General features: G+C 44.1%; 1 long non-coding RNA gene across 1 annotated transcript; it reads right to left on the bottom strand.

Moving 5' to 3' along the window:
- Nucleotides 1-424: 424 nt before the first annotated feature.
- On the bottom strand, nt 425-8429 carry LOC125444609. Its single transcript, XR_007246232.1, has 3 exons — nt 8310-8429; nt 3649-3888; nt 425-1189 (listed from the first exon to the last, which is right to left on the bottom strand). It is a non-coding gene; the product is annotated as an uncharacterized LOC125444609 (long non-coding RNA).
- Nucleotides 8430-10253: the final 1824 nt, after the last annotated feature.

Raw genomic sequence — 10253 nt, 5'->3', positions numbered from 1 at the left:
AGCTTTCGTGTGCTTGCACTCAGTGTTGTGCAACATCATACATTGGAATGACAATAACAACAATAACAAAAAACCACAGAGCAAAAACACAGAGAGTATTTTTGTTATTATCATTCCAATGTAGAGCAGACATAATTAAGAGCAGGTGCACTCTAATCTGAAGAACCGGGTTTGATCCATCTGAAATTTGACTTTATTTTAGTCTTATGTATTTACTAGTCATAATGATATAATGTATTTGATTTACTTATGTTGTTAGCCGCCCTGAGCCCTTCAGGGATAGGGCAGGGTACAAATTAAATTGATGATGATGGTGATGATGATTCCCTGCTCTGCCACTTGAATTGTGGAGGCTTATCTGGGGAACCAGATTACCCTGTGCATTCCAACACACGCCAGCTGGGTGATTTTGGGTTAGTCACAGTTCTATGGAGCTCTCTCAGCCCCACCCACCTCACAACGTGTTTGTTGGGGAGGGGGGAGGGAAAGGAGATTGTAAGCCCCTTTGAGTCTCCTTACAGGAAAGGGGGAATATGAACCCAAACTTTTCTTGTCTTGGACAACAGTTAATGTATATTTGAAATTGCATTCCATTATCAGTTTTATCACCGGAAATCATGGTGGTGCATATTGTTGAGTTTCATATTTATGAACATATAATCATAACACACTTTTCCTGGATGTTGTGATGCATTACAGGTGAGTCTATAATTCATGCAAATTCTTGCTCCTTGGAGGAATGACAGGATAAAAGTGAGATAGTGATACAGAATTTCTTGTTTCCCCCCTGTTTTGTGCTTTGGATTCGTTAGTGGGGAAGACCTCAGAGCATCATTTTCTCATGTTCCTCCCTGGTGGGGAATGAGTAGGGCTCTCTTGGAGACCTCAGAAACAGAATGAATGAAAGTGGTGGCGAGAGAATGTTTGGTTGTCTTCAGGTTTTAGTTCTGGTCGGGTCTTGGAGGTGGATACCCACATATCTGCTCTTTTCCAGCTTACCTGCTCCCATCTAGAGAATCGAGAACTTGAGAACTGACGTGCCTCTTTTTCACTTTTACAGATTTTGCATGAGACAGATTGGCTCTGCTTTCCAGTCTCAAGGCTGCTACGTCAGTAGCCACACACACATCCCCCTCTACTTTTCCATCCACTTGGTCCACAATGGTGAATGAATCTGAATCGCAGATATCTAAGGACAGAAGCAAAGAAAAGCTGTGATAAGGAAAAAGGTAATCCTAGAGAAAACTGTTATTGGGAGAGAGAGAGGATATCCAGGCAGCGGAATAGGAAAACAATTGATAGAGAAATCCAATTAATTACAGAACAGAAAACAGCAGAGGAAAAGGGCCTGAGCAGGTTGCATTCATTGTGGAGGAACACAAAACCTGGGGAAGCAAACTCTTGCAAAATTTAAAAGTGCTGATGACCACACAATGTGGCTGTGAGTATATACATACCGTATATACTCGTGTATAAGCCGACCCGTATATAAACCAGGGCACCTAATTTTACTGCCCAAATCTGGGAAAACTTATTGACTTGGGTATAAGCCGAGGGAAGGAAGCCAGGAGGCAGAGGGAGCTCCTTATTTGGTGACATCAGGGGGAGTCACTGCCCAAATAAGGAGCTCCCTCTGCCTGCCAGCTAGCTGGGCTTTGTCAAACTCAGCGGGCAGGCAGAGGGAGCTCCTTATTTGGGCAGTGACTCCCCACTGATGTCACTGGGCTTGGTCAAACCCAGCCAGCCAGCACGCAGAGGGAGCTCCTTATTTGGGCAGTGACATCCGGGGGAGTCACTGCCCAAATAAGGAGCTAGCTAGGCTTTGTCAAACCCAGCCGGCAGGCAGAGGGAGCTCCTTATTTGGGCAGTGAGCTCCTTATTTGGCCAGCCAGGGTGCCTCGGGGTTCCCCCCTCACCTTGGAGGAGGGCAGCAACAAGGGGCTTCCGGGCAGCGGCAGGGAGGTTGTCCCAGCCTGCCCCCAGCCTGCTTGCCATTGATAGAAAATGGTAACTCACGTATAAGCCGAGGGGGCTTTTCTCAGCCTTTAAACAGGGCTGAAAAACTCGGCTTATACGCAAGTATATATGGTATATTAAAACTCACAGGATTTCACAATCCCAGTCATCCCACTTCTCCTTCAAGGAGGACTGCAAGAATATATCTTCTCCTTCACATTTTAGATTCACAACAACTCCTGAAGGTAGGTTAGACTGAGGGGGTGTAGCTGGTCTTGGGTCATCTGGTGGGCTCCAAGATCCAGATGGAACACTCTACTGCTGCGTCACATGTAAATTTCCCCAGCGGGGCAAGTACCAGTACCTTGGAGCTGTTTTAGGTTGGGAAAATGGTGCCAAGTATGTGTGTCTATAGCTAGTGGTGGGAGTCAAATAATTTAACAACCAGTTCCGGTGGTGTGATTCAAATAATTTAACAACTGGTTGTTTACAAGCAAACCTGCTGAATCCCACCACTGTCTGTAGTCCTTTCTCACAAACCATGGTCCTAATCCTGAGTGGGCCTATGTGTTCCTGGGACCTGAGTTCTCAGCTCTCAGCACAGAAATCCATGACTATTGAAAACCAAATCTGCTTTTCCAAGTGTATATCAGTGTCCATAAATGAGGTTTCCAAATCATATTTACTGCATTCACGCTTGTCATTTTTAAGTACATGCACGAAGTGCTTTTGGTATAGACATTTCTGTGGATACTTGGTCCCAAGATTCAGAAATGGCTGCAACTCCTTGCCATTTGCACAGAGTTTCCTGAAGTGGCACCTTCATTGGAAACTTGTTGGCAATTGTAGTTGTCTCAGTGACTGCACATTCTGCGAAACTCATGTGACAGTAATTGTGCTGATAAACATTGTGGCATGTGGGGTGTATGTATGTTTCTCTGCCTTTGATTTTGATTTGATTTGAAATTTAATTTATATACTGCCCTCCCCCTTTCTGTGCACATGTACAAGGAAAATGCCATACAAGACAGATTTTCTTTTGAAGAAAATTAAGTTTTTAAATGCAACTCCAGGAAGTCCTTTTAATTGTGATGGGCTGCTGTGTTGTCCATAAATAGGCAAGAAATGTGATTTGGTTCGTTTCCAGGCAGGTTTCACTCTTTACCCAATGCTTCTGGTTTGCTTCTCCACACACAAAACTGGAGATTGATGTGTTAGCATGCATTTGCAAGGTTTGCACACGTTTATTAGTAAACACAACCAGGACTGATTGCATTTTGTACTAAAACAATTTAAAGGGTTGGATCCAATCAATATTTCTACTTACCCAATTCTCTTCCTTATTGCAGACCCCTTTCCCCACAGTTTTTACCCATGCTAATCCCATGAACTTCATGGTGACCCAAGGTGGTAAAAGAAAGGGTCTCCTCGTCCCTTTTTCACCTGTAGAAAACCCGGTGGGATCCAGTCCTAACATTTATTTTATTTTTAAAAAGTGATGTTGCCTTTTTACCCAAATAGGGCCCTGAAGGTGGCAAACATCAAAACGTTTTAAAAATATTAAAACAGCATTTAAAATATATATGTAAAATATTTAAATACAAAATAAAAATGTGTAGACGTACAAACACAACACATTGAGGTGTAGCTGGGCCAAACTGTGCCGATAGGGGATCCAATCTTGGAGATTACCTCATTTTGCAGTGTGCTGCCCTGGCAAGAGCACATCACTTAGCTTGTAATCAGTTTTATAGTAATGGTTCTTCTGCCACCATGGGTTCTTGCTGTTCCTTTGGACCAGACACAGAACTCTGAAATGGTTGTGGTCTGCGGGGCAGCGGACTGGGATGAAGTCTCCTCCTGGATCCAGTTGTTTAGTCAGTGATTTTGTAGCTTCGTAGAACATCCTGTCTGGAACCTTTGTATTCTGACCTTAAACATAAGAAAATAAACAATATTGTGACTTGTAACTGATTGTGTAGATGGTCCTTTTTCAGTTTAACCTTCAGTGCTCAGATCATGGACGAAAAGGCAGATCAGACCTTTATGCATCGATTAACCCCAAATCCTGTCTCTCCTCAATTTTAGCCCTTCCTATGGGTCCTGTTTTTTTTTTAAGAGGAGTAGTGTATTTACCACCAAGAATATCTGTATTCACCTTTGTTCTTATTATGCTCATGGGAAGCAGAATCCAGATATGTAAACTTACCATCCCTCATTTTGGGCTCATTAGAAAATCTCCTAAATCGATTCATACATTATAAAATCTTAACATTCTCCCAAATGTCAGGCTGACAAACATGATCTGGGAGTTCACTGCCTGAAAATCAATTCATATGTTCATATGTTCTCCAGGCTCATCTTCATCCTGGAGAAAAGTGACTAGTGGAGTGCTACAGGGCTCTGTCCTGGGCCCAGTGCTATTCAATATTTTTATCAGCAACTTGGATGATGGAATAGAGGGCATCTTAATCAAATCTGCAGAAGACACCAAAATAGGAGGGGTAGCTAATACCCCAGAGGACAGAGTCAGAATTCAAAATGATCTGGACAGATTAGGGAGCTGGGCCAAAACAAACTAAATTAATTTCAACAGAGATAAACATAAGATACTAGGGTGGAAAAAAGAAATGCACAGATGGGTGACACTTGGCTTGACATGGGAAAGGGACCTGGGAGTCTTAGTAGACCACAAACTGAACATGAATCAGCAGTGTAATGCAACGGCCAAGAAAGTCAATGCGATTCTGGTCTGTATCAATAGGAGTATAGTGTCTAGACTGAGGGATGTAATTGTACTGCATTGGTTAGACCTCACCTGTACAGTTCTGGGCACCACAATTCAAGAAGAATATTGACAAGCTGGGATGGGTCCAAAGGAGGGCAACCAAAATGGTAAAAGGTCTGGAATCCATGCCCTACGAGGAAAGACTTAGGGAGCTGGGTATGTTTAGTTTAGTGAAGAGGAGGTTAAGAGGTGATATGATAGCCATGTTTAGATATTTGAAGGGATGTCATGTTGGTGAGGGAGCAAGCTTGTTTTCTGCAGCTCCAGAGACTAGGATCAGGAGTAATGGGTTCAAGGTGAAAGAAAAGAGATTCCACCTAAGCATCAGGAAAAACTTTCTGACAGTAAGGGCTTTTCGACAGTGGAATGCACTACCTCAGAGTGTGGTGGAGTCTCGTTTGGAGATTTTTAAACAGAGGCTGGATGGCTGTCTGTCAGGAGTGCTTTGATTATGTGTTTTTGCATTGCAGGGGGTTGGACCTGATGGCTCTTGGGGTCTCTTCCAACTCTATGATTCTATGTGTTCTCATGCCCATTTCATATGTGGCAAGAATAAGCTTCGTGCCCACCACTTCGTGCCCACCACTTCAAATTGGGGCCCTATCAGAGGTGGGATCCAACCAGTTCTCACCACTTCTCTAGAAGTGGTTTCTAATTTTTTTCTGAGTGCCGACAAGGGGTTACTAAAGCAACCTCCCTGCCCAATAGGGACTGGAGGTGCGTGTGTGCGGCAGCGCCACCGTTTGAATCCCACCACCATCGGAACCTGTTATTAAAATTTTTGGATCCCACCACTGGGTCCTATATTGCTGGGAACTGCATTCCAAAGACAGAACATTAGCACACATCTGATCAAAAGTCTTCAGGGTGGCCAGAAGAACTTTATAACAGGTGAAACAGTTTGCAGTATCATCAGAGGCTCCCAGAGAAGGGATATCAGTGACACAAGGTGATGATGCCTTCAGCTAACCAAACCCCCTTTAGATAGAGAAATAAATGTTCACTGTTGTTCTGGGCAGGAGCATCTTTCCTGGCCACCACTTTAATTCACTGACTTCATTCCCTGTTCTGGGTCTCCACAAAGCAACATGACTGGCTGAGCTTCTGCATTCCTGTGCTTCTCTGTTCTCCAGTCCCAAAAGGCAGACTGCAAGCCTTTGTGTGTGTAGTTCTGAGTGTTTCAAAGTGTATTATTCTGTCTTTATATTCAAACACTTTCAGTCTTTGAACAATCTTAAAACTTTATGGTAACACAGTTCCCTCAGTCTTGACCTACTTTGTTTTGCTGTGGTCCGAACTGAGAAGTGGGTGTTACAATTGCCTAATCCTGGCTTCTCCCAGGAATGTAAACAATCAGTTTTCTCGTATTGCTACACTAAGGGGAATTGGAGTTTGACTCACCCATCCACCCCCGCAACCTGTCAAACACCAGATCTATGACCCAAATCAGACTCTATAACTTGGAGGTTAAGAAGCCTTTATTGGTAGACAAACAGGTAAGAGGGAAAAAGCTGGTTCTGCCAGAACCTTCAAACAACCCCAGTATATTAAACCCCTTTCCTCCTCCCCCCCCTCCGTAGCCCATAATACTATCCCACACTACAGAAAGCGCGAAAAGCAGGAATGCAGGATGCTCAAGGTCAGAAAATTGAGATAATGTCTTTAGCTGTATTGCCGAAGACTTTCACAGCCAGAATCACTGAGGTGTATGGCTGTGTTCTAGTAGCATTTTCTCCTGATGTTTCGACTGCATCTGTGGCTGGCATCTTCAGAGGATCTGATGGTAGCAAACAGGTGTATCGAGGGCAAATGGCACCCGGAGACAAATTGTCTCTGGGCACCCCCCCCCGCCCCCCCCCCCCGCCGCCTGGGTAAGGTGTGGGCTCTGCCCCCACCACCCATGTGACCAGGAAGACGGACTTCCTGCTGCCTCGTTGTCTTTGGGCACCCTCGACACCCTCCCTCACTGTCTCCCCCCCCCCCCAGGCTCCTGGCTGGACTTGCAGCCGGCAGTCCCTTCTGTTCTCCCCTCCGAGGAAGCCAGAAGTGACTGCCATCTCTCGGCCTCCGAGAGTTGCTTTTATAAGCACTGAGGTCAGGGGCGGGGCTCAGGAGGCATGGCCACGCCCCCACGCCACCTAGATATTTACATAAAAACTCCAATCATCACCCAGGACAGAAAAGGAGCACAATAAAAACTTTGGTAGATCATGTAAAAAGAATCTGTGAACCCCCTTCAAGACAAATTGAATCTGGGCTCTACAGGCTATTGGTTACTCCACTACAGACATCAGAAGAGCTGCAAGACCAAGAACAAACCACAAGGAAGTACATAAACAGCCACCTAGAGGGAAAGTGTTCTTACCATACATCAAGGGAATCACTGATTGTATAGGGAAACTGACGAAGAAACATAACCTCGAAACAATCTACAGACCCATATAGAAAATTCAACAAATGCTGCGTTCAGCAAAGGATAAGAGGGATCCTCTAACTTCTGCAGGAGTCTACTGTGTACTGTGCGGCTGTGGACAAGTCTACATAGGGACCACCAAACACAGAGCCCAGACACGAATCAAAGAATACGAAAGGCACTGCAGACTCATTCAGCTGGAAAAATCAGGATAGGGCAGGATAAAAAAATTAAATAAACCAATGTCTGCGGCAGGTTTTTCGCCTAGGAGACATTCAGGCAAGTTTATTAAAAGATCAAACTCACCCAGCTGTTTGGTAGCAATCAGATTTTGCACTCAGGAATACTTGCATTTGCTGATAAAATTGCACTGGTTAATGGTTTTTTAAAAAAAACCTGCTGACACATAGGGCACAAGTCATCAAGTTGTCCCATCACTTCCAGAAACTGCCCCTCACCCTGTTTTGATCACTCAGTAGCATCGCTCAAGGAGAACCCTGATCTCACTGTCTCCAAAGGAAGGCATCCTTGACTCTTAACATGGTTTTCTTTACAGATTGTATTATCAATTGAAGGTTCATCCATCTCTTATCTGTGCAAAAACAAATAGAACCTGGACTGATAAGCCCCACCCGCGATACAATACTATCAGCCACATCTTTGCATAACAAGTTCCACCCAAACACTTACTGATTGGTTCCCCACCCTGGGACATGGACAATATATACCCCAAACATTCCCTTCTCTCTAGACATAGTGTGTAAGAGACTTCCCTCTGTGATATACCTCTGAAGATGCCAGCCACAGATGCAGGCAAAACGTTAGGAAAAGATCCACCAGACCATGGCCACACAGCCCGGAAAACCCACCAGAACCAAATAGAACCTATGAACGTGCTAAGTTGTTAGGAAGAGGACTGATCGAACGTGAGAACTTGACAGTCTGAGCAGATGTATGAAGCCATTTAAGCAGACCAAAAAGGGCATGAGCCCCATCTCTCTCCCCCCGCCCCTTCTAGGCCCAGGATGTATTCCATAAAGTCTTCCAGAGTTTGTTATTAAGTTGCTCCTGACAATCCAGCAGCTCAAAAATCTGCTTTAACTTCCACCCATCATCACATAAAGAAGTATTTTAATGGAAATAGCTTCTTACCTCCACTAGCGATGGCCTCTTTCAAAACTCTGTCTCTCTGACTTTAACCGAAGATGCCTCCTTTCCTTCGCAAGCTCTCTTCTTTTTGCCACTACTGGCAGAAATGTCAACCTCTTAAACTTCTTCTTGTGCCAAAAGAGTAGATCTTGTTTCGTTTTCCTTTCAAGCCGATGACTCAGTGAGTGAGGTATTTTCCCGTCTCTTCCCAGAATTGCTGCTGCCAATTCTAAATTCCCTGTGTCAACAAATTCTGTCTTTATTTCACTATGTCTTTTTTGAAGATAGGATCAGTTTAGGGTCCAGTCCTGGTAGTGTACGTAATCCTGTTAGGATACATTGGGTGCTGGCAATGCAAATGGCCAACAGGAAGAACCCCTGTTCTAGCACCCATTGCCAGATTTGGGCAGACACTGGGCACAGATGTGTGGAGGCCATATGTTGATACCAGATCTAGACATCTCTCCTGGTCAACATGCCTGACCAAAAAATGAAAGCAATCCTATAGCTCTGAGTTCCAGCAGATTAATATGGCAAGAGCTCTTCGCAGCCGACTACAATCTACAGCATTAACACCCTCATCATGAAACCCCCCACCCAGACAGGAGGCATCCATAACCACAAGCATGGAACAGTGGCCAACTCATTTGGAGCAGATTCACTGGGTGTGTCTGCGATCCAAGGACTTTATTACTGATTTCCTGGTTGATAAGAAGTCTGGTGAGACCATTACTGACCTATGGGATGATGTCACATGTTTACTAGGCAGACTATATTTAAGGGGTGGTTTGCCATTGCCCTCCCCAGTTGTCTGCATGTTATCCCCAGCAAACTGTCCTTTTTTACCGACTTCAGAAGGACGGAGGACTGAGTCAGCCTCAGTTGGTTTCCCAGTTTCCCATTCATCTCTAAAGTATTTATCTGGTTGTCTCTGGCTGCCACATTGGCCTTCAAAAGCAAATGTATCCAAAGCACATGGGGAAGTTAGAGACCATCCTGTCCCACTGTCCACCTCCAAATTTAGGGAAAGGCAGGAGACCTCTTGCGTGACACTGAGCTTAGCAGGCACCTTCTGGATGGTGCTCTGTTTCAGGGAACCTCCTGTCCTCTCCTTGAGCTCAGAGCTAAAGACTCTTCTTTAGAGAGAACCCCACCAGTCACTTTTTAATATGTATTTGTATTTAAAAAAAATTTGTCTGATTAATTGGGACAGCTTTTTAATTGATCAAATGGTTTTCTGGTCCATGTATCCAATTTAATCTGAACAATAATTTAATAGTGAGACTTTTAAATCACGAGTTGTAAGTTTATATCATGGCACTGCCACCAATGTAATGTCCCTACAATTTCTATCTCTAGGTGTCAAGTTTCTTCTTTTTTTATAGGCCTCGATGGATTTTGGTTTGGTTTCGTCATGTAGCATGTGAATGTTATCTATGTTGTGACCTACCCCTTTTAAAATAAGTGTTATAGATAAATAGATAGATCTTATAAATAAAACGGGGCTTTGATTTTCAGTCTGCAGGAACTTCCCTGAAAGAGGGTGTCTTCACTTCTCCACTTCCCCTTCTGATAAATTATTTGACATTGGAGATTTATTGGCCTACTTTTGGTTCCTCTCAAATTTAAATCATGTATTTTCTCCAAAAGAGTTCTGGGTAGTGTACATTTTCCTCACTGCCTCAATGTTATCTCCACAACAACCCCCTGAGCAGAGAGAGCAGCTTCCCAAAACCACCCTGTGAGGAGCATGGCTGAGTGACCACTTGAACTGAGTGACCATTCATCATACCACCTCTCCCTCAGCTCCACCTCAGCACTAACCTCTAAATTCGCTTTTGACAATATTTAGTGGGCAATTCTATATTTAGTTACGTCTTTGGATGGGTCTCTTGGCTTTCAAGAGACGCTATTCCGTAGCTTAGAAAATCAGGCTGTTGTCTACTA

The sequence above is a fragment of the Sphaerodactylus townsendi genome, linkage group LG15 (genome assembly GCF_021028975.2).
Source record: "Sphaerodactylus townsendi isolate TG3544 linkage group LG15, MPM_Stown_v2.3, whole genome shotgun sequence".
Classification (NCBI taxonomy): Eukaryota; Metazoa; Chordata; class Lepidosauria; order Squamata; family Sphaerodactylidae; genus Sphaerodactylus; species Sphaerodactylus townsendi.
Note: the sequence above shows the minus strand (reverse complement) of the source record. Positions and strands in the feature narration are given on the sequence as shown.